We start from the raw sequence: 27,111 nt of genomic DNA, 5'->3' as shown, positions 1-27,111 counted from the left end.
AAGGCCACGTGGTTAGTAAAAGGAACCAGCCGTTCACCCACCCACGCGGGAGCCACTTCCCTGCACCATCGACTGACTTTACTGAATTCTTAGGGGCTCCGGGGCTGGAACAAGTCTGGCGCCTCCTGACGTGGGCCCAGTCCCCCGAGTCTTGCGGTGGCCCAGTTAGCGGAGGCCAGGCTGGCACCTGGGCCGGGGCTCCTGACGCAGACAGGCCACAGCGGCAGCCGCAGTGAAGTCTCTGCTCCTCTTCCTGCCCTTCTTGTCTCCGCAGGACCCTCCAGAGCCACAGGCCCTTCCACCTCCCATCCAGAGCCACCCAAGCCCCACCCCGAGGCTCTGCTCTCTCAGAACCGACCCGCGACCCCTGCTGCCTTCAAGGGCTCTCAGCCCCTCTGGGGCGCTAAGTGGCCAGGAGGGGCCCACACTGGGTGCTGGGTAGCAGCGCAGGGCATGGCGGGGCTGACCTGCGGGGCGGAGGCCCTGCTGCACCAGCCACCACAGGGGGCCCTTCCCACCCTCGCTTGGCTCTGCTGAGTGAGCAAAAGTGGGAGGAAGACGCTAGAAGGGGGCGGACAGTGCTTTGCCATGAACCCGACACATTCCTGGAGAGCCGGAGGACACCAACCGGAGGATGTTACAATGACCCTCACTGGGGACTCCTGCGGCCCCCTCTAAGGAGGTGGAGGCACAAAACCCAGCTCCCCCTTCAGGGCGGGTCCAGGGGGCTCTGGCCGGGGCTACAGGGCAGCGAGCACTTGGATTTGCGTGGGGCGCGCTGGCCTGGGGCGAGGCGGACAAAGGACATGGCTCTGAGTCAGCTTCAACCTCATTTACTCTCCAATGAATTGTTTATAACAAACAAGTCACTATTTATTTATTCCTTAAGTCACCAACCATCTCACCAACTAAACACTTCCCAGTGACCTCCCTGCTCACTGACCGAGCCCAGGGGTGCCCGGAGTGAACCTCGGTCGGAGGGACGGGCATGCTGAGGACCACCCAGACCTCCCCTCCCACCCCTGGAGTGTGGGCTGAACCCCATTATGTAGGAAATTCAGTGTGGACCATGTTTCCTCCACTAGGGAGTATTCTGGAAGGTGGGGAGGAGGGGGCTTGCCTTTTCACCACTCTGGGCTAGAGGGTTTGAGGATGTGACTTGGGACCGGGACCCGCCCTCCTCCCTAGAGAAGGGGCTCAGAGGGTGCCCCGCCAAGGCCCAGCGCCTGACACCAAACTCGCTCCACGCCCAGCTCAGGTCCTCTGGGCCTCCCACACGGGGGTTCACCCAGCTGACCCCCCAGGCATGCGGCACCTCTGGGGGAGCTCCTGCGGCTGCAGCAATGTTCCCTGCCAGGACAGGGGGCCCGAGGCATGGTCCACGCAGTGCTGCTTCTCCACCAGGGCCCTGCTGGGCCAGCAGGAGCTCGGAGGCTTGGCAGAGGTCCCACGGGACCAGCCTGGACGTGGGGCTCTCCGTGGGCAGCCAGGGCCAAGGGCCTTGACTCTGCAGATAAGAGCAGGTGACGCTGTGCCACCGGGTGCCAAGGGGCACCAGGCCCTGTGCAGCCACTATCAAATTTCCTCTTAGATGTCCCCATTTCACTGAGCCACAGAGTCCATGAGGACAAGCAGGAGTCTGAGAACCCCACGGCTTAGATCCTCCTGGTGACCAGGCCATCTCCGTGGTGGCTTCATTCAGCTGTGATCTCACTAAGTCACTGGGAGCCCACGCTGGTCACTGGGGCCTGGTGCTGGCCGTGGGGCCCTGGCCCTGGCCACGGGGCCCAGCGCTGAGGACTCTGACAGCGGAACCACGGGACGGTGGACAACAGCGACACATCAGCAGAGCGTGTGCTTTGTGCCTGGCCGCGGTGGCTCCCAACACTGCGCCCTCGCCCACCGCGGGCCCTGGTGCGGGGGAGCAAGGCCAGGAGGACACGAGGCCACACCTGCCCCTCACACAGCTCCCCTGTGCTCCGAGGGGCTGCGGCCCCTCCTCCGCGGCTCTCTATGCGGGGTCTGTGCCGCTGCCCTGCCCGGCCCCCCAGCTACAAACAACAGCAATTCTCCCCCCACTCAGCAGGGCCACTGTCCGGCCTGTCCTCAGTCTTCAGGGCCCACAGATGACACCGGCAATGGGCCAGGTTTCCTCCGGCCCGGAACACGAGGCCCAAAGGACATGGGTGCCGTCCCAGGGACCCCAGTACTCACAAGGGAAGGGAAGCGGGGCTGGGGGACACACTCGAATCCCGGAAGAAATGCTGCTCTTCCACCTGTTTCCTTAAAGCGCTCCAAGGAGACCCAGCGCCCAGTGCAGGCAGAGCAGAGATGCTCACAGAAACCACAAAGTATTTGGATAAAAGTTGAGAATCTGTGGTCACCATTCATTCATTCAGACTTCAGCTGTGCAAGCACTTATCACACGGGGACACAGAGACCAGTAAAACACAGTCACCATGTAAGTGCCAGTGGGAGAGAGGACACGGGCACAGGCTCAGGACCGAGTCTGTCCCCGTATCTCCTGGTCCCCCTGGTCCCTGGTGACAGGCACCTGGGACAAAGCCCGGAAGATAAGATAAGAGATAAGGATCTGGGAGGAGGGAGGACCTCTGTGCACATTCCACTGGGGACACAGGCAAGGACAAGCGTTCAGTGACCTTTCAGATGACCGGTCACTGGGCATCCACTGAGCAGGCCGGGGGTGGCAGGCCCCGCGGGGGGCACAGGCCCAGGAAGGGGGTGCTGCAAGCCAGGCTCATGAACAGAGCAGAGAGCCCGCAGCAGCCGTGAACCTCCTTCCTGACGGCCGTGCATGGGTCAGGGGTCAGTGCTGGTGGCTTCAACATCGCCCCCCAGGGCTGTTCCAAGGGCTGCCTTGTTCCCTGCCTCCAGCTTCAGGAGAGGGACAAGAAATTTCTGCCCACCATCTAGTTACTGAGCCCGAATGAGAGCATTTACAAATTGCATTTTGGCAGCTGGCCAGGGAGGGGGCTCACGGGTTTGTCACCTCATCTTTCAGGCCCTTTGCACCAACCCCCCCCCCCCACCGCAAAACCGAGGCCCAGCCCCTCCCCCAGCGGGCAGATCATTTAACTCTGCTCTGGAGGTGGGGGAGGGAGGGAGCTCTACAGGGTGCCAGGGGGCCTCTCTCGTGCAGGCCCCTCTCCTCCTGCACCCCTCAGAGCCTGGGGGGAGGGTGCGGCTCCCAGTGTGAGGAAGGAGGAGAGAAAGAGGCTGAGCCTCGTAGGGCAACCCCCGACTGCTGTGCAGGTTCCCACAAGGCTCCTAAGGAGCCCCAAGAGCTGGGCAGGCAGAGATCTGGGGCACTGAGTGTGCCAGAACCTCCCCACCTCCCAGGCGGGGGCAAGAGGGACCGTCGCTGGCCTGTAATTAGACCCGAGCCGACCCAGCCGATTCCTCGTAAAACAAACTCGCCCGGGGAGCGTTCCTGGGAAGGCTTCCGAAGGCTCCACGGAGCTCACGGGAGCAGGTCCCTGCCTGTCCGGGAACCAGGCTGGCGCTCAACAAACAATCGAAGCTCAGGGCTGGACGCAGAGGCTGGGGGTGAGGGCCCAGGCAAGGGCCATGTGTTCTGCAGGAAGCATCTTCCCCAAAGACCCTCCAGGGTCACCAGTCCCAGGCCACATCCGGCCCCCACGCCTTCCCAAAGCCCAGCTGGTGTGGACGACGTATGCTATGGTGGGGGCCGGGGGGAGTCCCCGAAGCTCACCCCAGCCAGGGGTGTGGGGTGAGCACTGAGCAAGCACCAGCCCTTACCCTCATAGGCTAAAATAAAGTCGTTCTTCCCACACACTCGGCCAGTGAGAGCAGGCGGAAGCCCAGAAACACCCGGGGTGGGATGGGAAGGATGGGAACGCCGGCACAGGCTGAAATGTGCAGGGAATCAGGTAACGGAAGTGCGCTGGCCATGGTGACCATGGTGACCAGCTTCTTAAAGAGCCTGAGACCTTTGACACCAGCAGGGACGTGCTGCCCCAGGCTGGTGTGGGCTGCAGGGCGCCTCTCACCCTATCTGACAAGAGCAGCTCAGCACAGCCTGTGGCACAACAGGAAGTCGGGGAGGCCAGGCCTGGGGGTGGGGACTCAGTCCACGGAGACTGTGGTTGCCCAAATGGATGCAGAGCTCCTGTCCTGGAAGTCCAGGGCAGCGGATCTAGCGCTCAGAGGACGACCCCACAGGCCCCGAGAGGCCCACCTTTGCCTTGGGGCGGTGGTCGGGCCATGGCACTCGGTACAGTCTTCCCAGCAGAACAGGGCCCCTGGGGCAGAAATCCTGTCCCCTCCATGTCAGAACGCCCCGCACCCCACTCACCGAGCGCACAGTAGGTCCTCCCCACGCGCCAGCTGACGTGGCCCCATCACGGTTGCAACAGCCGCCCACAGCAGCAGGGGCTGCTGGAAGCAGACACAAAGCAGCCCACATGACAGTGTTGCGGGTGCCCCAACACAGGAATGACCAGGGAACAGGAGGGTGGGCCGGGGCCCAGCGACCACACAGGTCCCCAGAAATGGGCACTAAAAAGTTGAACCACACCAGAGGCCGCCTGCAGCCACAGCTCAGCCCCTAAGAGATCCGAGAAGCAAGAACCCTACCTCTCCAAAGGGGACTCCAAAGAGGTGCTGGCCCCACTCCCTACGGTTAAACAAACACCCTCTTCTTCCCACTTCCGGAAAAAGAGCCCCTTGGGTGGCCAGGAGGAGCGAGCCAAACAGAATGACATTTATGTAAACACCAGGAGGCCCGTTAAGTTTCAAGGTAGAGCAGCAATGAATGGCGGAGAACCACACCCCACCGTGAGGGACTGTTGTACGCCCTCCTCCTCTAACGGGTTTTCTGTGTGGGATCCAAACCGAATTCCGACGGTGCTGTCCAGAACAGATCTGCCAGAAACCCACCGCGGAGCCTGCTTCCGGGTGGCACACGTCCCTTAAGCAAAGGAACTCAAACTTCTCTTCGGTGAGCAGAGAGATGCTCCCCGAACCTTGGAGAAAAATGCAGCAGATTCCACATCAGAAAGGAAAGAGAAGGGACAGGGATGAAGTGCAGCAGGCTGAGCCGCAGCAGCCCCCGGGGACATTAGGGAGGAAGTTTCAGCGCAGATGGCACTGCCTCCGAAGCACCTTGTCCCGCCCTGCTTTGGTGCCAGGGCCACACTCGGCATTGGCCGAGGGGGTTTTGGTCTCAGGGTTCTCCCACTGTAGGGGGTTTTGGTCTCAGGGTTCCCCCAACGTCCCGGCTCGGCTGAAAAGCCCTCCTGCCCTGCTCAGGGACACGGCTCAGGACGGCGGACACCCACTCTCCACTCTCCAGGAAGGCACACGCACAGCAGCCCCCAGCAACACCCTGCCTGCTCGCTCCCTGCACACCCCAAGTACATCCCAGGAATCCAGAGCCGGTGGCGGCAGCGGCTCCCGGATCACGGCGCCACTGGCACCCTGCATTTCTAGTGTCGGTGGAAACTAATCTCCACCGTCTTCAGGAGCCCAAGGGCTGATAATGTGGGCGTCTGAGCGAAAGCGGTGGCCAATTCGCATTTCTTCCGGGCCCTCCCAAAAGTCAGGGAAGCCCCTTGCAAAAGGGAAACACGTTCCAAGAAACTTCCAACAGGAGGAGAACTTAACTACTCAGCTTAGTTGGCCAAATATTTACAAAGAGATAGCTGTGACCACACAAAGCCCTTTTCTTCTATTCTGCGACCGAAAATCTGGTCCCCGCGTGGAGACCGTCCCCGCCACCCCTCTCCCAGGGACCCGGGGCTGTCCTGCCACCCGAGGCCCGGGCCAGGGCCGGCGAGGCTCCCGGCCCCACTGCTGCTGCGGCCATCAGGGGCGCACCCCCTGGAGGCCCCCCAGCGCGGTGCGAAGCTGGGGAGAACAAAGGAGCGAGACTCACCCAGCAGCGGAGAGTCGGCAGCGCTGGACGCCGAGCGCGGCGGCCCGCCCACCGGGTCACATGGCTCGGAGCCGAGCAGAGGATCAAAGGGGCTTTGTGGCCGCGGAACAAGGAGCCTCCCAGAGCGCGGAGCAGAGGTAGGGAGGGACCGCGACTGCCTGGGAAGGGAGGCTCGGCGGGCGCTGCTCCGAGGGGGCAGGGCGAGGGGAGCAGGAGGAGGGCACAGGCGGAGAGGAGAGGGGCGCCCGGCCGCTGGCGCTGGAGCAGCAGCGACCCTGGGGCAGAGACACCAAGGAGCCGGCCTCAGAGTCAGCCCATGGTGGGGGAGTCACCCCTGAAGGAAAGTGACATGGTCCCTGGGAAGAGCAACTGGGAAGAGGCTGCTCTGCCCTCAGGCCAGGCTGCCCTGGCCCTTGCGCCTGGGCTTGCCAAAGTCCATGCCCGTGCAGAGCCGCCGTCCCTCCCCCCAGCCAGGACCCGACACGGTCCTGGGCACCGTCTCTCCCTGTGCCCACCTGCTCAGACATCGCCACACCTGGGCTTTCAGGTCTCAGGGCCAGCAGACCCCGAAAGCCATGCAGACCTGCAGCCCGAGCCACCCAGCCAGACTTCCGGGCAGCCCAGGTCAGAGCAGTGCAGGGTCCACCTAACAGGCATGCGAGGCTACCCAACCACGGGGCAGGGCAGGGGGTGCTCACCCTGAGCTGCTCTCCCAGAGCCTCCGGAATCCTCTAGATCTGGCTTAGGCTCCTCTAGCTTCTCCAGCCCCTGGGGGGCCAGTGAGTCAGTCTCTGCCTCCCCCCTCCCCACAGGCCTCTGGGATGTGCCGGGACCTGGCAGGGCATGGGCAAGGGGGTCCCTGGAGGAGGGAGCTGGCCCTGCTGGGGCTGGGCCTGGACGCTGGGATCTGCCAGACCCAGCTCAGGGCCACAACCTCTGACCCCAAGTGAGTCATTCCCAGCAGGCGGCCACTCCCACTGTAGGGGAGAATGCCTGGGAGGGGCTGGTTCCCGGGTTTCTGGAGACAGGGAGTGACCAGTTCAGGTGGAAAGGAGCCTTTGGTGACTCCTGGGAAGGGCCCCTCCTGGGGCCACGGCTGAATTCGCAAAGCTGTGCCCACGTCCCAGCCCCTGCGGGGCCGGGTGTTCACTGGGCTCCCCACACTCCCACCTTTCCATTCCCACAGGCCCCCGCCCCACTGGCCACACAGGCAGGCTCGCCATGTCCCGCCTGTCCCCTCCGGGCTTCTCAGAAGCCAGCTTGTCCCCAGCAGCAGTCACTGGCCATTCTGACCCCGGCTGCTCCCCACCCCTGATACCCAGCCTTCCCCCAAAGGCCTCCTGGACTTGGAGTTTGTCATAACGGCTTTAGGGGCTGCCACCACCGGTCTCTGGGCACTGGGCCAGAGTGTTGGGGAAGGGACTGCACGTCCTTGTTCCCGTCTTAACGGGAGGGAGGCCAGTGGCGGATCAGAGACATGGGTTCTGGGTCAAACACTGGAATCCAAGGCCCTCTGGCCCATCACTGCACATCTGCGAACTTTGACCTTCCTGTACAACGGGCACCCCTCAACTCCAGTCCCCAGAATTAAAGCAAGACGTGCGTGTCTAGACCAGGAAGAGCAACCACTCAATATGTACGGCCGCCCTTTCCTCCCAGAAAGAAGCTGACTTCCCCAGGACAGGGAGTGGGGAGGGTCTGTCCTCTCCACCACCTGCAGCCTGGCTCACTGGGCCCTGAAGGGCAAATGCAGGAACCAGGGACGAAGGGCGCCAGGAGGGACCCCTGTCTGGCCAGGTGTCAGGTCAACACCAGCCTCAAACCTGCGGGCCCCGTCCCACGCCTGCCCCTGTGGGCAGAGTCTTCCTTCCCCGATACTGCTCTCTGAACCTCCTTTCCTTTGTCTCTGGCCTCCCTTTGTCCCCCAGCTGTCTGCCCCGCCGCCCCCGGGCCACTCCCAGGGCCCACCACCCACTCCCGGCACGGCCCAACCTCCCCTAAGCCCAGCCCCCTCCCACCCTCTGCCGGATTCCTGGCCTGGGAGGCGGCAGCCTGGGTGCTCTGCCAAGTGGCCGGCCCTCTCGCAGTGCCCCCTGGCTGGTCACCGGGCGAGGGTCTCCAGACCACGAGGGTCTCCAGACCACGGGACAGGGAACCCCGGGCCTGGGGCCACTGCTCCCACACGGGGCATCTGTCCTCCGGCACTTCCCAGAGTTCCTGCCGCTCACCCACACTCGGCATCGGGAGCGCAGCCTGACGTCTGCTCGGCTGCCCCTCGGTCCACTGTGGCCACGGCCGTGACCGGAACTTTCCTAGCAGCCACGTTATAAAAGGTAATGACAGGTGACATTAACATATTTTACTTAACCTAATACAGCCAAAACGTTATCAGTTCAGCATGCAGTCAACATAAAAACGACGGAGATGTCTGACGCTGTTTTCGCACGCTAAGGCCCTGCAGTCCAGTGTGCATGTCACACTCATGCCACCTCCTGACTGGCACGAGCCACGTTTCAAGGCTCAGCAGCCACTTGCAGCCAGCGGCTACCGTGCGGGACCCCACAGCCCTCGATTCTATCCCAGGATTACACCCTATCACTGGGAGCGCTGACGTGGGCCGGGTTGTCACTTGAGCCTCCCAGAGGCCCCTCTCAGCACCACGTCTCCAGGCCACACTTAGGGGAGGACAGGACACGGCTCCGTGAAACACACTGCCGAGGCCACCGATCCCTGCCTGCATCAGTGTCACCCGGGACATCCCGGGCACATTTCTCAGGGTTCACCATCAGAAAGAGCACAGCTTCTCCTGAGACACTGATTGGCTAGACACCTGCCAAGTATCATTTAGACTATTCCAACGATATCAACCATGGCAACTGCCAACTCATCGCTCTCCCCAGCGTCCCCATCCATTTACCCGGCTCACAGGTGCTCAGGCCGGACGAACCCCTGGCTCAAAGGCAGCGCCCACGGGCTGGTGGGGCCTGGCTGGAACGGGTGAGCTAGGCCACTGGAGTGTCCCCCAGGAGTGTGGAGTTAGCCACTTTTTGGTGGAGGGCCCTGAAGCTTAGAGTCATGCAAACTGGAGACTGTGAAACTATTTGGGGCCATTTGCAAGGAGGCTACTCGGGTGGGGGCCCAAGAGTGGAGCAAGGGGAGGACAGTGTGGCCCATCCAAGCCCGTCAACTCCTGCCCTTCCGGAGGCCTAGGTGTTCCACGTGCTGGCTCCCCTGCACGTGGCCTCCCAATAACCAACTCATCGTGCTGGTGTTTGTTTATTTTAAAGTCTCATAGAATTGCGCTTATTAAAAGAGAATTCATAGAGACAGAAAGCAGATTGGTGGCTGCCAAGGCCTAGGGGAGGGGGGCTGAGATTTCCTTTCAGGGCGATGAAAAGGTCTGGCGCTAGACAGTGGTCATGGCTGTACAACACCGCCAGCGTAGGAAATGTCACTAACGCTGATGGTATGTTCTGTGTATTTTAACACAATAAAAAACATTTAAAAATGAATCTAATGTGTCTTTTTGTTTCCTTAAGCCTGTTCGTTTTATTGTTTTATACCTTAAAACCCAAAGGCCCCTACGACAAATCCCGAGGTTGGACACTGCCCTCCCCAGCCTGTGAGTGTCCCCCTCTCTGGCAGGAGGGGCTCTGCAGGTGTAACTGAAGACGGTGAGACGAAGAGATGTCTGGATGGGACTTAAATGTAATCACACGTGTCCTCAGACGGGAGAGGCTCAGGCGGTTTGTCTACAGCGGAGAGGCCTCGTGATGACGGGGCGGAGGCCGCAGTGATGCCCCTGCAGGCCCAGGCGAGGGGCCACCGAAAGCTGGAGGAGGCGGGAGTGGGTTCTCTCCCGGAGCCTCCGGAGGGAGCCAGCCCAGCCGACACCGTGACTACAGCCAGGTGAGACTGACGTCAGACGTCTGACCTCCAGAACTGCGAGAGTAAGTTTCTGAGCTTGTGGTGGTAGCTACAGCTGCAACAGGAAGCTAGCACAGCCCCGTCCACACCTCCACCTCTGTAACAGGAGTTTCCCTGTAGACGAGAAAACACTTGGGCCGGGAGGTGACTCACTCAAGGCCACGCAGCCAGGGAGTGGGGACAAGATCCCTTCCAGGCCCCAATGGGATCACCCTGATTTTCCAAGGCTGCTGCTCCTGGGCTCCTCCGAGCCTGAGCCGCATCCACAGGACTCGTCCCAGAGCTGAGGACGTACCCTTTGCTGGGCGCCAGGCTGACAGCAGTTGAAAGAGGCCCCTGTGGTGTCCTTGCCACTTGCCCACCTGCCTGCGAGCAACCCCGCTGTCATGACGATGCCCCCCACACAAGGGTCGCAAGGGAGGTGGCAGCATCGGGCAGCCTGTCCTGCAGCAGGGTCCTACTCTGGAAGCCGCAGGGGACAGTCGGGGCTCTATCTACCTCCAACCGAGACAACTGGGAGAAGGGCACAGCAGTCTCAGAGGCTGACACCTGCCAGGAAACGCGGGGACACCCACACGCTGCTGTAGCACCAGCAACATGGCAGCAGCAGGAAAGAGGGGATGTGGTTTTCAGAGCTTCCGCCCCCACCATCCGCCAGCACACACATGTGAGCATGCACACAGGCACAAACACGTGTGTGCAGCCCGCGCACGCGCGCGCGCGCGCACACACACACACACACACACACACACGGTTCCCAGGCCCTGCACGCCTCCTGCCAGGCTTCTTGGCCAACACGGAGCCAGGTTTTGAGCACAAAGCTCAGCCTTCCTGCCAGCTCTTTCCAACCCACCCCGGGCAACACCCCTGTGGGATGCAGCAGATGCTTCCCGTCAAATGCCAAGAAAAATATCCCCCGCTCTCCTCCGTGGGCCGGGGCTGGGCTCCTGCACCGGGGAGCGCGGGGCAGGGCTGGGCGGGCAGGGGTTTGCATCTGAGGGCCGACGTGCACGTGCAGCCCCCTTGCCTCCCTGCCGGCCCACCTGGAGAACACCCAGCAGCCCCTGCCGTCCCTGGGGTGCGCAGGCTGGGGGTGCCCAGGCAGGCGCGCTGGGAGCAAGTGGCCTCCGCGTTTCTCTTCCGGGCAGGGCAGCAGTGGGCCGGCTGTTCCGTCACTTTCAGGGACGTCTTCCTTTTTCGTCCAGTTCCTTCTCACTCAGCCTGGAAGAACATTCAGGCTGCCCCAGTCTCAAAAACAAGCAACCCACCCCCCCCTTCCTTCGACCCAGCTATCTCCTCAGACCGTGGACTCGCTCCCTGCCTGAACAACCCAACCTCTTGAAAGCTGGTCTACACGGCGGCTTCTGTCTTCCCACCAGCCACCCACTCACTTCTTAACATGCCCAGTCTGGCGTCTGCCCATCCTGCTGCTAAAACTGGGCTCTTGAAAAACGTCCCGTGGCCAATACCCAGCCCCACTCTCTCTGACCCCGCAGGCCTGGAGCAGCTGTCCCTCCCCCTCTTCCCCAGTGCAGGGGTGTGGACAGCTCCCAGGGGGCCCCTCACCCTCCACTTAGTCTCCTGGGGCAACCACACCTCCGTCCCCAGCTTCCCACTCAGCTCTCCCCCTTCTGAGACTCAGGTGCCTGCTGCCACCCTGCCTCCTTCTGAGACTCAGGTGCCCGCTGCCACCCTGCCCCGCCACGTCCTGCAGGCCTGCACCGCAGGTCAGCCCCTTCCCCGCCCGGCCCACGGGCAAGGCCTGGCCCCATGGCCACTCCCCCACGCCCACTTCCTGTCTCGCCCCTCTGTACCGGCGCAGGGCCCTGCTGGACGACCCCCCCACTTTGCCACTCCTCCTTAACAGCTTCTGGGCTCCTCTGTCAAAATCCAAGTTCTGCCCTTGCATTCGAGGACCCCTGCGATCCGGACATCCCGTCTTTGAGCCTGAATTCCCGCTCTTTTCTAAGGACCCCACACTCTTCAGCCAGGCCCACAGTCTCCCAAACACCACCTAATAAAATCCCTGCCCTGCCTCCCCACGGAGCCACCACCCGAGGGCCACACCCCGACTTGGAGTCTGCCGGCTGACCCCAGCACCTTTCTGGGGGCCTCGGTGGCAGACGGGCGCCCTTTCTTCCTCTCTCCGGAGCCCCCACCTCCCCCGTCAGCTTCAATCTGCCTGTTCCCCCCTCTTGAAAAGCTATCATTATATCAACAGTGCGTCTTATAAATTCTTTGATCATCTCTTAAAGTATGACTTATTGTTAAAACATGTGCCTGATTTTTTTAATAACAGACTTGGCTGTGGTCTATTTTTCCCACGTGATGGCCGCTTTGTAGCGATCGCCCCGGCCAGGACCCAACCCCCAGCCGATATCAAGGTGTCCCAGGGCTGCAAACTCTTGGCTGACACAAAACCAGGATCCTAAACACCCAGCAACAAAACCACCAGGCTCTGCACTGATTTCAACAACTACGTATGACCCATGTCTGCTGACGGTGCCACCCGGGCCCGCGAGGTCTCCCAGGGAGGGCGCCCCAGGTTGCCTGTCCGGCGCGCACTTCTCCTCCCCCAGTGGCGGAAACCGGCGCCGGGCAGCTAAGACGAGGGGGTTTTGAGTCAAACAATAAGTGGTCCAGTGTTCAGAGGGGACTGAGGCTCCAAGACTTGGGGTGGCAGGGAGGTGGCAAGATGAGAGCGCAGGATGTCTGTGTGGCTTCTAGAAATAGGGTTGGTAGAGCCAAGGGTTCTCAATCCTGGTGGCACGGTACCCTCCCAAGGGGAGCATTTAAAGATACAGATATCAATGCTCCACTCTAAAGTTTCAAAATTTAAGAACATTATACAAAAAAAGATGAACAAAAAGATCAAAAAATTTTTAAAAGAAAAAGAAAGTAAATAAAAGACACAGATATCTGGGCACAGCTACTTGGGAGGCTGAGGCAGGAGGATCGCTTAAGCCCAGGAGTTCAAGCCTGGGCAACGTAGAGAAACCCTGTCTTTAAAAAAAATAAATTAAAATTAAAAATACAGATGCCTGGGCCCCACCCCAGCAATTCTAGTTTAACTAATCTGGGGGCCGGTGTCTGATGTGTAGCTGAGGCTGAGAACTGCGGGTGGGAGCTGACAGACACGCACACACACACACACACACACACGCATGCGCACACCCGAGACACACGCATACCTGCCAAGCTCATGGTAAGATTTTAGAGCTGAACGTGCCCAAGAGACACAGGTGGGAGGGTGGGTGGGGGCTAATGGCTCCTTTGCTGTCTAAAGCAGCTCCTGTCACTCTGAGGCTCGGTCCTGTCCTCCCCACTTAATCCTCTGGCTCCTGCCCCGGAACTGACACGAACCCAGCACAAAATCCTCAGCTCAGACGGAGAACTGGGCTTAAGACACAGCAGATCCATGCAGTTCTTGCTGCCCGAATGACAGCACGGGGCCCCGGCCAATTCAACAGACAACACTTGGGATTTTTATTAAGAAGTCCCACTGCGGGGCTGGGACGCGTCACCCCTACCTGCCTTGGAGGAGAACAGAGACCATCAAGGGATCCACAATATGTCACTGTGGCATAAAAGTTATTCCGAGCAGAAGGCATTCAAGTTGCTGACATCTCTCATCAGCCTAAAAGCAGAGCCTACTGCGCCTCTGTTGCACTCAAAAGAACTCAGTTGTCTTAAATCCTCTCCCTGGAGGAACAGGGGAAGACTGACTCTCATCACAGGAAATGAGAAGTCGTCACACCTAAGCAGACTAACAATCGCTCCTCCCATCTCATCTCCTAAGGGCTATTTGTCTTTCCAAAAAGTCACTTGTTTCCTGTAAGGACATGCTCCCCATGCCCTTCCCCTATTAAGATGGCACATAGGGTCCAAATTCTAATTGCCAGTTTGAGTCATTTTTCTGTGAACCCCCATATGTGTGTGATTAAATCTGTCTTTTCTCCTGTTAATCTATCTTTTTTTTTTTTTTTGAGACAGAGTCTCACTCTGTTGCCCAGGCTAGTGTGAGTGCCGTGGCATCAGCCTAGCTCACAGCAACCTCAAACTCCTGAGCTCAAGCGATCCTCCTGTCTCAGCCTCCCGAGTAGCTGGGACTACAGGCATGTACCACCATGGCCGGCTAATATATATTTTTTTTATATATATTTTTTTAGCTGTCCATATCATTTCTTTCTATTTTTAGTAGAGATGGGGTCTCGCTCTTGCTCAGGCTGGTCTCGAACTAATCTATCTTTTGTCAGTTTAATTTGCAGGCCCCCAAACAAAGAACCTAAGAGGGTAGAGGGAAAAATTTTTCTTCCCCACATCTATAAAAAAATCCTCCCTCTTCACTGTAGATCTTCACCTACCCCACTCACGGCCAGCAGTTCAGAGCTCTGATTCTCAGTCTGTGAAGGCAAGACCGTAGGATGCCCCACCCCAAGAGGGTGTTGGTCAGGCCTAGGGGGAGGAAGGAAATGGAACCTGCAAACGTTTGCTTTTCAGGCTAGACGGGGGCAGCAGGTGTTCACTCTCTGAGGCAGTGCATAACGTTTAAACTGAAAGAGGAACCTTGGGCTGTGCTGGTGCACAAAAGGCAGTGGTCTCTTCTGTGGCTGCATGGCCAAGTGACCTGGGACACTGGTCATAACCACCTTGAGCCTCAGTGTACTTGCCCTGAAGTCCAGGGCAACGCAACCACCAGCTGTTTGGCTGGTGGGGAGGAGTTGTTCAAACTTCCTGCCTCCTTTGCAGGGTTCGGGGAGGATCATGTGAGTTAACAGCATAAAAGCACTTTGAAAACCACATGAAGCATCCGGGCGAGGAGGGGCCAGCCGACTCGGGGCCTGTTTTCATAACTGGGCAGAAAACCCCCAGCCAGAGAGAGCCTTATTTTTCCCTCCAGACTGGGGGGCTCGGTCTCAGATCTGAATTCTGGTGGCTTTTGCGGCTGCTCCCAATATCTGACATGGGACTTTTGTCAGCCCCAGACCTGCTCTTGGGGGGTGGGCGGCGGTCTGAAAGGTAAAGACACTAGTGCAGGTAAAACCGTCACTCGTGGCAAACTGAGACACTTATGTGAACTGGGCCCAAAGCAGCCCTGCCCCGCTCTCTCCTTCCTCGAGTCCAGCAGGATGGGAGACAGTGACGCAGCTGGAATGGCTCCTCCGCTGTCTGTCTGGAGACAGGGACGCTAAGCCACCTTTCCCGCTGGCTCACTCCGCAAGCCTGGGTGTCCCTTTGTGCCAGACCCACCCCGTCCAGGGTCTGCTGATCCCACCTGGGGTCTGGGGGTCTCCACTACCCAACCTGGCGTCTCTTCCAGGCCTCGGCTGGGAGGTAGGCAGGACGGGGTTCAAATCTGGCTCTGCGCTGGTTGGCTGGGTGACTCTTGGGCGGGTGCATGCTCACTGTGAGCAGGGGAAGGGAGCGTGGAGGGGAGTGGAAGGGGAGAGAGGCGGCAGGTGTGCAGCTGGCACCTTAGGCACCAGCAGGTGATCCGAACGCCGCCTTCTTGCCTCTTCCCGTGCTCGGAGCGTGGGCAGCGTGGGCGGGAGCCAGCCGGGAGGAAGGGCCCAGCTGGCGGCTTTGGGACCAGGCCCGCTCTGAGTTGGAAGCGGAAAAGGGAATAGGCACAAACTGCTTGCTGACAAGCCCTTCACGTACCTGTGCCTTTAAACCCTGACGGTGCAGGCGCCGGAAAGATCTTCTGGGCAAGTTCTCTTTTGAAGGTACATTAAAATGTAAAATGGCCGGGCGCGGTGGCTCACGCCTGTAATCCTAGCACTCTGGGAGGCCGAGGCGGGTGGATCGCTCAAGGTCAGGAGTTCGAGACCAGCCTGAGTGAGACCCCGTCTCTACTAAAAATAGAAAGACATTATATGGACAACTAAAAATCTATATAGAAAAAATTAGCCGGGCATGGTGGCGCATGCCTGTAGTCCCAGCTACTCGGGAGGCTGAGGCAGTAGGATCGCTTAAGCCGAGGAGTCTGAGGTTGCTGTGAGCTAAGCTGACGCCACGGCACTCACTCTAGCCTGGGCAACAAAGTGAGACTCTGTCTCAACAAAAAAAAAAAAAAAAAAAAATGTAAAATGCCATGACTATTTTATCAAGACATGCAAGTTACAAGTGGGAACTTTGTGGGCTCACTCCTTCGCTCCCTGCGTATGTACTGGGGCCCCCCAGGGACTGGCAGTGTCAGATGCAGGGACCCAGGGTGCCCCACGGACACAGGCCCAACCTGCTCAGGTCTTGGACGCAGGGAGGAGACACAACAGTTAAAATACGGTGGCAAGTGGCACAGAGGGGACCAGACAGGGCGATGTGGCAGCACTTGGCAGGGGCCATCTGAGAACGGTCCACCGAGGCCACTCTTAAAGAGCCCTAAGGGAGGACCCGCTTCTGGGGGAAGCAGGCACCCCAGGCAGGGGACCCCGGAGGCAAACGCCGGAAGGCAGGACTTAGGAAGCTGGTGAGGACGTCTGACAGCCGGCATGAGGCTGGGGAGAGGGACCTCAGGTGCCATGAAGCCCTTGTGGGCTGTGTACCAGCCCCCAGGATGGAACGGTCGCAGCAGTTGGAGTGGGGGGATGTGCTTGCTGATTCCCACTCAGCTCAGAAAATGACTGTCACAGCCACAGGCAAGAGCCAAGCCCTCGAAAGCTGCTGGCCACAGAGTGCCGCTGGGGAGAGGTGGGGACACCCACAGACCAAGGTCTGCAGAGCCCCGGACAGCCAGGACACCTGCAGGGGGTGGGGGGTCAGGCAGGACTACAGCACTCCCACCCCTTCTCTCAGGCCCCCGCCCTCAAGCCAGAGTGTCCCTGGGTCCCTGGGGCTCCCAGGGCTGCAAGGTAAGCAGGGAGAGGCCTGGGTAGGTGGCAGGTCACCCAGCTGCTGCAGGAAGTGGTCAGAGGCCGCAGCGCTCAGGCGTGGCAGCCGCTCCTCCAGCCCTTGCCAATGCCCCTGCCAATGCCATCTGCTCGCTCAGGGTCGCTCCCGACCAGGAGCTGGGAAACCTCCCTGCATGGCCCTGGGCTGGTCACTTAACTTCCCCGGGCCTCAGTTTTCTCACTTGCAAAACAAGCAGATGACTCTGAAGCCTCTTTCAGCTGCAGAATTTTAAGTTTGGAAAATAAAAAAGCTGCACAAAAAGGAAGCGTGTGCGCCGGCCCACACCTCGCCCTCATCTGTGAAAAGGGGAAACGGTCTTGCTGTTCCTTTGCCACCCAGCCGCGGGGAGCATGGCCGCGGCCGTGAAGCTGGAACGGTCCAGGGGAGCCCAGACTCTCCAGGGCTTGAGGTACACAAGGAAGTTCCTCCTCATTCTGCAAGGGCAGGAGCACCACTTCCTAACTCCAGTTTCCTGTTGCTGCTGTAGAACATGACAGCAGTCATCAGTGACTTCAAACAACAGACCTGTCATCTTATAGCTCCGGAGTCCTAAGCCCCACACAGTCTCACGGGGCTGAAACCAGGTGTCGCAGGGCTACGTTCCCTGGAGGCTCCAGGGAGAATGTCTCTATGCTTCCCGCCCGCACTGCTTGGCTCGCGGCCTCCCTCCTCCACCAAAGTCCTTCCCGCGCCGCGCCACTCGGAGTCTCCGCCACCGTGATTGCAGGGGCTGCTCCAGGGTAACCTCCCTATTTTAACAGCTGATTAGCAGCCTTCGTTCCATCTGCAGCCCTGACCCCCAGCCTGTCGCCTAGCACACGCCCAGGTGCACAGCACCGCTGGGGCTCACTCTGCCACTCCCGCTGCCCAGGTCCCAGAGGGAGACAAAGGGTAGGAGCGCAGGCCTGGGAGGCCGCCTGCCCGGGCCCAAGTCCTGGCTCTACCAGCGGAGCTGAGGGGCCCCTGCCATCTGCACAGCGGGGCGGGGGCAGGGAGCCTCCCCGCTGCTGCCGTGCGGAGAGAGGCGTGCGTGCAGCACTTGGAGCGGTGCCGGCCTGGGAACGGCTCTGTGGCCATCTGCTCCCTCATCGCAGAGTCTTATAAGAACTGTCCTCGTCCCAGCAGCCTCTCCAAACCATCACTTCCTTTTGCTCACAAGGCCAGGAGGCCACCGGCCCCTCCAACAGTCACGCCCCACGTGACGCTGGGAGCCGCTGGGTCGTGGGCTCCTCGTCTGTGCTCGGCCACAGGACATGCCGGAGGACGCCGCCTTCAGTGCACGTGCAGCGCAGGACAGAGCCACACGCCCAGAACCAGCCACAGTCACCGTGCAAGCCAGGGGCTGCCAGTGTTACCTCTGACCTGGGGCAGCTTCTGGAGGTGTCCACAGGGAGCAGGACCGCAGGGTGGCGCACCCGAAAGGGACTGGGAACAGCAAGATCCTCCCTGAAGCTCCGTCCTTGGCTCCTGACAGACGATCCTCCCAGGACCCTGTGGGGGGCACTTGGCCACCCCAGAAGGGTGACGGGGGGCGATGGCAGCGGCCGGCCCATCTATAGCCTCCCTACTAGAACCATTAGGAGACTAGAGCCATCCGCAATCCCTCCCCTGCCCCTGATGGGCAGGAGACCCCCAAGAGCACAGAGAGCCCCCTTTTCCGCCATGAGAGACAGCTGCTTCCGTAAAGGCAGCCACTTGCCGGGCGAGGTGCATTTATTCTCGCTGAGCCCAGGCCATCCAGCTTCCCCGCGGGCAGGTCCTGGGGCTGACTGGTGGGGTGGGGCGCGGCGGGCAGGGTCAGAGCTCGGTCCCTGGGAACCAGGCCACGCGTCCCGGGCTCGGGCCAAACCACAAGGCCGCGCTGCCTTCCCGGCTTCTCGCTGCCACCACTTCCGCATCAGGCGTCCTCGCTGCCCCACGTGGCCCTGCTAGAGTGTGGCAGCCAGAATCCACGACAGGCCGAGGTGCCCCGGGTCACAGCACCTCAGCAGCTGCCACACGGGGGTGTCGAGGCAGGGGATGCCGACTGACCTGGCCCTGGGCCTGGCCAGACTGTGTAGCCTTGGGGAAGTAACTTGGTCTCTCTGGGCCTCTCGTGGGCCAGGTGATCTGCACGATCCAGGTAAATGTGTGCCTTGTGCAGGGCACACTGCCTTGGTGCCCTCCGCCACTCAGCCCCAAGCCCAGCTTCCAGAACCCAGTCACTCCTAAGAGATGCCTGGGGACGTTCTTCACACCCAGCCTCTCCCTGGCCTTCTCCCTGGTGTCCTCGCCAAGGCCAGGACATCAGCTCACCCTGCAGAGCCCCTAGGGGCCTTCAGTCACCCCTGAGACCAGGCTGGCTGCCCCCAAGTGGCTTTCACCCACCTCTGCCCCAGCCCCACCAAGGGGCAGTGCAGCAAAGCAGGAGGTGTAGGGGGCAGGGCAGAGCCGGAGAGGCCAGGCCACGCCTGCCAGCGGGGCTGGGAGGGGGCCTACAGCACAGGAAAGCAGGCCCCCCCCTCCCCCAGGAAGGGCACTTGCCTGACACCCCCGCCCTGCTAGCTCCAGCCCCAGCCCCATCCCTTCTCGGGGGAGAAAGTGAGGCTGTTGCTTTGCCAAATCTCAGCCATGAATCTCACATTCATCCCATTCTCTTTGCTTATTGGAAACCCTCTCTCCACCCTCTGGATCTGCTCTGAACAGCTGGGCTGCAGAAGTCCGGGGAATTAAATATGCAAGGAGGCTGGAGGTGCCGTGCAGAAAGAGCACCCTGAGTTCCCACCCACCCCTTCCTCTGCAGATAAGGCCCCTCCTTCCCGCCCTTTCCCTGGGAAAGCTGGAGAGAGGAACAGACGGCATCCCCGTTAACTCTTTCATGCGCGTCAGCCTTTGGCAGGCATCAGCAGAGGGCCCATGCTCACACACACGCATACACGCACACACACGTACACACATACATGCACACACTTGCACACGCACAGGCCTCGGGACTCAGGGAACCCGCGCCCAGCTTTCCCTCGGTGCCACAGCAGCATCTCCAGGGTCCAGCCTCCCGTCTCAAGGCAGGCGGCGCAAGGATTTTGCAGGTGGGACCCTTCTCACGGCTCCGGCTTTCCCGAGGACACAGAGGCCCGGCTCAGAACGGCCGCGTTCAGGTGCCCGCGGGCGGCACTGGCAAACCGGTGCTGCTCGTGTTCACACCCACCCCACACCCACAAGGGAGGCAACACGCTGGCGGCCCTCAGACGGCGCAAGGCAGCCAGGTGGAGGTGGAGGTGAGGGCCGAGAGCAAAGGTGGCCAGAAACCTGCAGAACTACCAATTGCCATTTTGTAGACATCGCTCCAGCTCTGCCACTAACCCGCTGTGTGGCCCTGGCCAAGTCACTGCACCTCTCTGTGCTTCAGGTTCTCCACCACAGCAAGAGGGAGCTAAGTGAGAGGGCTGGCCTAGGAGGTGAATGGCAGTGGCTAGGGACAGGGAGCCTGGAGCCAAACTTCCCGAATTCGAGCCCTCCCTCTGCCACACCCACCAGCTGCGTGGCCTTGGTCAGGTTACTTAACTTCTCTGTGCCTTGGGTTCCTCATCTGTAAACCTGGCACAATAACAGAATCGACTTCCCAGCCTTGCTGGGAGGATCAAGGGAGGTGCTTGCTCCAGGTAAAGAGCCCTCAAGACAGCTCGGGCGCACAGGAAGCCCTAGTTACTGTCACGGTCACCAGGGCCCGTCAGACAGCCTGACCCCTGGCAGGTGGGGGGCGAGCACCCCTGCTTCCTCTGCAGGCTGCTTCCCCCCTTCCCTGAAGCCACAGTGGCCGCAGCCGGAGTCCGGTCTCAGCTCCGTGGCCGACCGCCCTTCCGAATGAGGGAGCAGAGGCCCCGGGTCTGCCCCACGGCCCAGCTGCCAGAGGGCGGACCCGGCTCTCCTTGTCTCCATCAGGCCTGTAGCTTCCCTCTGTTCCCGTCAAGTCTCTGCCTCACACGCGAGAGCAAATACCAACCCTTGAGGGCACTGAGGCTTGATGGGATGGGGGGACACCTGGACTGCGTGGGGCTGTCCGCAGCCCGTGGAGGGTCCCCCGCAGGCCGGTGGGGGCCCTGCCACCCCGCCAGTCACGCTGCTCAGCCAGCTGGTGAGGGGAACGGGCTGTGGGCTCACAGCCAGCAGTCTGCCCAACGCGGGTCCACGTGCCAGGGGTTCAGCGGGCCAGGGCAGGATGTGTAAGACGAGAGGCGACGGAGGGCTTCCCCTGGCAGGCGCAGCCACCAGCAGGGGGTGGGAGGACCACGACCAACCCTTGAGATGCTCGTGGAGGCTCCGTGGGGTGGGCAGGGTGACATGAGGCGCAGGGAGGTAACGCCAGGTGCCCCAGGCCACACAGCTGACGGGTGCCGGAGCCAGGCCTGGAGCTGGAGCCCGAGCCAGTCTTGCCACCACGCTGCACAGCCATATCCTAGGGAACCTTCTACAGAGAACAGGCAAACACAGAGCTGCCCGGAGGGGCAGGGGCCCTGCCTCTCCCACCACGGGCCTCCTGGAGACCCCCCAGAGAGCACCAGACCCAGAGGCCTTTGATAGCACGTGAGAAATGTGAGAAACACACACACGTGACAGCTGCCGCCCGGTGCTTCCAACGCACCCGGGACGCACAGGCACACGCAAAACGTCTCGCTTTTAGAGGCCAAAACCCCCTGTGCTGGGAGCCCCTGGTTGGGGGAGGCCCACGGCCAGCTCCCTCTCTGCCGTCCACCCAGGGCGGAAGGACTTAATCAGCACCATATGCGGGACGGGGGGAAGGGAGAGAAGGGAAGTGAACAGGCCACATCACGGGCCTGGAGGGTGGGCTGAGGGACCCCGAGGAGGAGAGGGCAGGGGTGCACTCCTGGCCTAACTCGCAGGGAACGTGGGTGGGTGAAAGAGCCCCGGCCTCCCCTCCCCCTTCCTCTGCCGATCATCCACAGCCTGGCCAAAGGTCAGACTCCTGGCCCTCAAAAGCCAGGTCAGTGCTGGGGGACGTAGCTGCTGCTTGCCGCGAGAGACCTTGGGTTGGGTGGGAAAGCCCTGGGCTCCCCGCCTCCAGCTGCCCCGGGCACAAGAGCCTCTCAATGACATGGTGAAGGGTGTGTGGGCCCTGACTCTACTCGGGCACCAGCCTGAGTGCAGGGGGCCCCTTCCCTGCTGTCCCGACTGAAAGGGGGTCACCCGAGCAGTCACACCCCTCATCCAGCCCCTCCCTGTCCTGGCACCCCCCTTTTCCTTCTGCCTGGGCCACCGCATGCTTCAGAATAGGAGCTACCAGGTCGGGTTTCAGCCAACGGCCAGTGGCTGGAGGCACAGCTGCCTGGGGACGTGTGGGGGAGGGCCGCTGGGGGGCTTCTCGGAAAGGTTTCCTGGCTCAGAGGAAGGGAACCTCCTTCCTTAGACCCTGGCTGCGTCGGCGTAAGCTGCAGCATCCTGTGACCATGGGGACACCGTGGCTGGGGACAGCAGGAGGGGGCGGTCCTCCATGACATCCTTGAGCTGCCCAGGCTTGGGGCATCTCCTTCTGTGTGACTGTAAATTCTCTTTAGCGCTTAAGCCAACCCGAGTTGGGGTTCCTGTAACTCGAGGCCAACAGCACCTGTGAGAGCAGCAGGGCGGGGGTCCCCGCACGGGGGCGGGGGTCCCGGCCTGAGAACCAGCACCTGTGAAGGGCCGCCCAGACACCGCCTGCTCAGAGCCCGGGCGCAGCTCCCGGGAGAGGGCACACCATGGGGGCGGCCTCCCTCGCGGGAACAGTGACTGTGGTGTGGTGTCCCCCTTGATGGCTTCCAGCGCAAGCGTTCCATCTACAGTCGTCTGTGTCCAGAAACCCAGGAATATTCTCAGAACAGCAACTACAACCAACGCCGACGCTGAGTGCGGCCGGCAGCCTTCCCACCCCTCCACACGCATCCGCCCTCGTCCTCACAAACCCGCTTCCGTCCTTCCTGTCACTCTCCTCCTCTGAGGGATTAGCAAGCGGGCACAGAGCATGACGCTGGCCTTGCCCGTGTCCCCGCCGGCCCAAGGGGAGGGTGGAGGGACAGCCACAGCTCCGGTCTCCGAGGACCCCACGCTGCAACTGCAGACGCAGGGTCAGGGAGCAGGGCACGGCCCCTGCCCTCTACCCTAGACCTCAGCGCCAGCCTGGCACACCTCAGCAAGAGAAGAAATGAGTGAAGAAACGCATGAAAGCCCGCTGATGGGGCAGGGCAGCAGGGACGAGGGGAAGACACAACCAAAGCCACATCTGCCACCGCGAGGGTGGTGTGGGCAGCAGCACTGACACGTGACGCACGCCACCCCAGGCCCATCCTTGGCACTTGGCTCTATGAACAGGTTTGTTTCTCACCGAGGGCTCTTGGGTGGGCATTTCTATTAGCCCATTTTACAGAAGGGAACATAAGTTGAGCACATTGGCCAAGGTCATGCCTAGGAAGGGTGGTGGCCCAGGGTTGGAGCCCAGGTAAGGCGGCTCCCCCGAGCCCAGCAGAGAGAAGCGTTTGGGGGGCCTACTCCTGCCCCCTCCCCTAGCTGGGGGCCACCCTCTGCTGAAAGCTCCCTGACCTGTCCCGAGTCCTACCAGCCACAAGCTGGGTTTTTAAACCTCCCCTCCCCTCCCACAGCTACGTGGGGGCAGGGCCTGGGCAAAGAGTGCGGAGAAGGAAGATCCCCGAGGGGGGTGGCATCTTGCATGGGGCAGGGAGAAGCATCCGATCCCACTTCTGTTTTTAAAAAAAATTGTATTAATATATATAGAAAAAAGACAAAGGAAACACCATGTTAACAGTGCCTATTTCTGTAGGATGCAATTATCATTGATCATTTTGCTTCAATTTTTCTAGTTAAATTTTTTTGTCCTGGGTAGGCATGATTTTTAAAATCACAAAAGATGAGGGCTGTTTTCCAATCAGTAAGACAGATGCTTCTTCGAAGTTCTAGCCTCTACCGCTGGCATCGCCCGGCCAGGCAGATGGAATGTTCCACGGAGACGCAGCCAGCACCAGGCTGGGGTCTTCCGGGGCAGCTCCGAGGGGCCGGGATCCAGTTCCTCTTCCAGAGCTGGGTCCAGGAGCCAAGAGCGGGGATGTGTGGTGGGCGCTCCCCGGGCCCCCGCTATGAGGTCACTTCCCCAGTTTCAAGGCATCAGCCGCTGGCGCAGGGAGCGTGTGGGTTCAGCCAGGGTTTGTGTCAACATGGCTCCGCAGCCTGGTGGGGTTCCTGCACCGCGCAGGCACGACAGCCCCAGGAAAAATGTTAGGGGGGAGCTGCTGGGGGTGTGATGCGAGAGACTTTCCAGGGACAGATTTGTAAAAACTGCTGTGCCAAGTCCTCTCCAAGGACTTCTGAGGCTTCCACTGCCCCCTACTGACCGGCCGTGGCTTGGGGAGAGGAAGATGGGGCCGAGTGGCCGGGGGAGGGCGGCCAGCACCCCCAAGGCAGGGGTAAGCCCCCCTCCGGCCCCAGCGCATAGGATGCTCCCCGGAACCCAGGCCCGGCCTCGCATCTAGCACCCTCCAGCCCACTAGTCCCCTCCTGCCAGCTCTCTGAGGCCTTCCTCCTCCCGGAAGGGGACTGTCCTCAGACCTAGGAGGTCACCCCTTTTGATCACAACCCAGAAAACTGAGAAGCAGCTTCCCAGCTTCTCCCTCGCTGGCCCCTTGGCCTTTCCAGTTCCCCCTCTGACCCTCTGCTGAGACCCCCACAACGCAACCAGCCCCCAGCCCCTCCACCAACGCAAACTGCGGCCCAGGCGTCTGGTGATGTCCCATGTCCCGGCCTGCAGGAGCCAGCGTACCCCTCGGCCGGGCGGCCTGAGTGCCCACGGCTTCGGTCAGCGAGCCTCTCCACCTGCCCCTGCCCTCCCCGCCAAGGGCCGCCCTGGCCTCCGGAGCTGCAGACGTGGCCCCGCCCCGCCCCCAGAGCCCAGCCTCACTCGCGCTGCAGGACACGCACCTGAGGCAAAACAGCTGCGAGGGTCCATAGCTAGGCGCAAGGGATGACAGGCTGCTAAGACCACCCCCTCTTCCCACAGGCCTGCTCCATGGTGCGGCTGGGCCGTGATCGGCCGAGCACTTACTCTTCCTGCTTACTACACGCTGTGGGCCCAGGGCTGCCATGGCTCTGCTGCTTACATCACCCCATGAAATCCCCAAATCTGTCCCCATTTGACAAATGACCAGACAGATTCAGAGTAGTTAAATAACTTGCCTATGAGCATCTGAACCCAGATGCGGCTCCAACCTCCCTCCGTTCCCCGTTCAGTCTTCTTGAGCTGAACACATTGCTGGCACGAAGTAGATGCTTATTAAATATTCATGGGCTGAACCCCGGCAGCTGGGAAGCATGCCTCGCGCTGCTGACCCCACAGCACCCCCAGCCTGGGCTCGGAGGCGGCAGCACCCTCCCTTCCACACTACTCTCCGCAGCCTGGGCTCTTGCTGTGTGTCCTGGGGTCAGTGCCCTAACCTCTCTGTGTGGCTGCAAGACGAGGACACGGCAACACAGCCTGCTTCAGATGGTCACTGCAGGGTTGCCTGCACGGCTAACATCTGCTGAGCCCGTGACATAGGCCAGCCTTCCCTAACTCGGAATGTGGCGCCCCCCACCCAGCTTGGGGGAGGGAAACCATGAGTTCCCCTTTTCCTAGATGAGGAAGCTAATAGGTAACAGAAGGCACCCAAAGTCACAGGTAGCTCAGAGCCCACTCCTGCCCACTCTTGCCCACTGTGAGACTGTACCCCCAAATGACACTGTGCACCCACAAGACTCGGCACTTCGTGCATGGCTCAGCCTGCACCAGGGCTGCCGCGTCAGCTGGGCCTGCCGGCCCACTCTCCCTGAGCCAGTCCGCAAACCTTGCTTTCTTGCCAGGGTCCCACTCGAGGCTTTGCCGAGACCCTGGGGTCAGAGGTTCAGCTAGATTCTGGCACTGCCTGGTACCTCCTGTGTGACTACAGGCCAGCGGCTCAGCCTCTCTGTGCTACCCGGGATGCTGTGAGGGTTACAGGTGTGTAGAGAGCACTCAGCTCGGTGGCTGGCACGCTGCAAAGGCTGGCTGCATGGTGGCTGTGGGGTAAGGATGGCAGCCATGACAATAAATGAATCAAACTAAAAAAGGCCAACTGGGCCTGGGGACGGGGCGCTGGTTAAACAAACCCAGGGCAGATCAGGGCGCCCTGACATGCCGAGCCAGCGCACAGGAACCTTGGCAGGGCCAGGATGACTCGGCCTGGGTGCTGTCCAGGGCCACGTCCCCCCACCCAGCCTGTCTGGTCCCAAGTTCCAGCCTGACCGCCCCGGTGGGTTCCCTACCAGGACTGGCCAGGGCTCGCGGCCCCGCAGGCAGGAGACACCTGGGCACCCGCCATCCTTCCTTCCCCCGAGGCTGATGTGGCCAGTCTATAGCAGCAGTTTTTCCTCCTGGCCTCAGAACTCCTCTCGACACAGAGCATTAGGTCCCCACCACCAAGGGATGAGAGCTGGCCGGGCAGGCGAGACACGTCCACGGTGCCTGGCCGACAGCCACAGCCGACAGCCAACGGCCGGACTCAGGCACTGGGGGAGGGGAGGCGGGGCCTCTCCTACGGCAAAGGGCAAACCCAGCTCTGGCCACTTCCTCCGGGAGCGCTTCTGGAACTCGTCCTGCTCCTCTGTTCCCGTGGCTCTGCCCTGACTCAGCCTGCCAGAGCCTCCCAGAACTTCTGTCCCTTGCCCTCTGTCCCGTCCCGTCCGCCTGTGCTGGGTTAGTCCCCTCAAAACACCTTCCCCCGTCATCGCCAGGGCACCCGGGCTGGCGGGTGGGTTTAGGGTTGCCCATCTGATCCAGCTCCCGCAGCCCGGGCCCCCCACAGTGACCTGCACTCTGGGCGTCATTCTCTCCTTGGGCCTCTGCGCAGGCTGCCTCCCCTGACGGTGGCAGAGCACAGGGGTCTCTCTCTCTGTCTCTGACTCCCTGGCACCAACCATGTGCAACCCATTTAACAGCAACATCTCAGCTGCTTGTGGCTGTCGCTAACTTACGACAAGGCCCCTTTGGCCTCTATCCTGGTATCTGCGTGCAGACAAACCTCTGCTTTCCAAGGCAGACACCACTTTCTCCAGGAAGTCTTCCCTGACTGCTCCAGCTGGATGGAGCCTTCCCTCCTCTGTGCTCCTCAGGCATTCACTGAGCATGCGTGACATGCCAGGGACCCAAAACACAGGCCAGTGTCCCCTGCCCACATGGAGGGCACAGGAACAAATAAATGACAAGACTCTCTGGTATCCATCTACGCCCGCAGAAAGCCACCCCCAGGCATGGGAGGGCTGCTTTAGCTGCGGTGACAGGGGAGGTCTCTCCAAGACGGTGGCACTTCAGCAGGGACCCAAAC

General features: G+C 61.0%; 1 protein-coding gene across 6 annotated transcripts in view; it reads right to left on the bottom strand.

Annotated features, from left to right (window-relative positions):
* SEPTIN9 (septin 9) overlaps window positions 1–27,111 on the bottom strand; it is a 164,156-nt gene that overhangs the window by 31,379 nt on the left and 105,666 nt on the right. Inside the window, exon 1 of one of the 6 annotated variants that reach the window (XM_069482907.1) lies at window positions 6,616–6,672. The exons of 3 other annotated variants lie outside the window; for them this stretch is intronic. The gene's annotated coding sequence lies outside the window, so the exon portion shown is untranslated. Of the gene's footprint in view, window positions 1–5,917; window positions 5,958–6,432; window positions 6,538–6,615; window positions 6,673–27,111 lie in introns of those variants that run through there. 2 more of the 6 variants (XM_069482909.1, XM_069482908.1) reach the window with 2 other exon arrangements.

Source organism: Eulemur rufifrons, chromosome 9 (genome assembly GCF_041146395.1).
Source record: "Eulemur rufifrons isolate Redbay chromosome 9, OSU_ERuf_1, whole genome shotgun sequence".
Lineage (NCBI taxonomy): Eukaryota > Metazoa > Chordata > Mammalia > Primates > Lemuridae > Eulemur > Eulemur rufifrons.
The sequence above is the reverse complement of the archived record's forward strand: the minus strand, read 5'-3'. Positions and strand labels throughout refer to the sequence as shown.